Source organism: Uranotaenia lowii, chromosome 1 (assembly GCF_029784155.1).
Source record: "Uranotaenia lowii strain MFRU-FL chromosome 1, ASM2978415v1, whole genome shotgun sequence".
Classification (NCBI taxonomy): domain Eukaryota; kingdom Metazoa; phylum Arthropoda; class Insecta; order Diptera; family Culicidae; genus Uranotaenia; species Uranotaenia lowii.
Genome location: NC_073691.1, coordinates 187,218,516 through 187,219,478, shown reverse-complemented (window position 1 = coordinate 187,219,478; position 963 = coordinate 187,218,516). Strand labels below are relative to the sequence as shown.

At 39.1% G+C, this 963-nt stretch overlaps 1 non-coding gene across 1 annotated transcript; it reads right to left on the bottom strand.

Annotated features, from left to right (window-relative positions):
* Positions 1-435: 435 nt before the first annotated feature.
* Positions 436-507, bottom strand: Trnaq-cug (transfer RNA glutamine (anticodon CUG)). Its single transcript has one exon. It is a non-coding gene; the product is annotated as a tRNA-Gln (tRNA).
* Positions 508-963: the final 456 nt, after the last annotated feature.

Sequence of the window (963 nt, the reverse complement as noted above, 5' to 3'; positions counted from 1 at the left end):
CCATTGGACTGGGACGTGTTGTCGGCTCCCGGATGTCCGGATGTCGACTTCTTTCGGTGAAAAACTGAGATAACTCGCCCGTTCCCAGACAACTCGCGGAATATAGAAAAATGGACCCACACAACTGGTTTGTTTACTTTACGGCTGGGTTTCTGTCTGACTGACAGAATCAAAATGGGGGCGGGGAAGTTCTCGCACACGTCGAAAAAAAAACTTCTCGCTGCTTTCCGTTGGCTGTCAAATGGATGTTTTGTTTGAAATTCGTGACAAAAATGTTCCCGCGCACGTATGCACACATACAGTGGTAATTGCTAAACCAGCTATAAAGAGCTAAACATAATAACGGTCTGCTTTATCGATGCGAGCGATAGTATAAAAACAAGCTGTATCAAGGACAAGGAGTTTTAAAGGATGACAATAAAAAAGCTTTCCGGAAGGTTCTACCGAGATTTGAACTCGGATCGTTGGATTCAGAGTCCAAAGTGCTAACCATTACACCATAGAACCCGTCGATGCTGAGGGAAGAATAACAGGCTACTTAAAGTAAAATCGATCTTGGCCAATACAAATTGTTACAGCGAATGATGGGTAGTATTGGCACACAGAGCAGAAAAAGCCGGAACTAAGTTTGAGAGTATTGTATTTGTTTACAAAAAACTTCAAAGCTACAATATAAAAAGAGAAAATCATGAATCCTTTGGAAGTTCAGTAGAAATTTGAGGTTAGGACTTACAATTTAGTGGGCTTGCTAGTTTATGATATCTACTCTGTTTATATCTCCGTGGTTTATGCAATTCTTTGCAACCTATGAAATTTCGATCAATAACACTAGTTTACAAAATTTCAAAAAAATCGTGAACTTGATTAACTGACCAACATTTTTAATGTAAAATCGGGCGCTGAATCCAAAAATGAAATTCAAAAAAATCTCAGTAGAACCGTTTTTGAGTTATGCTCCAAATA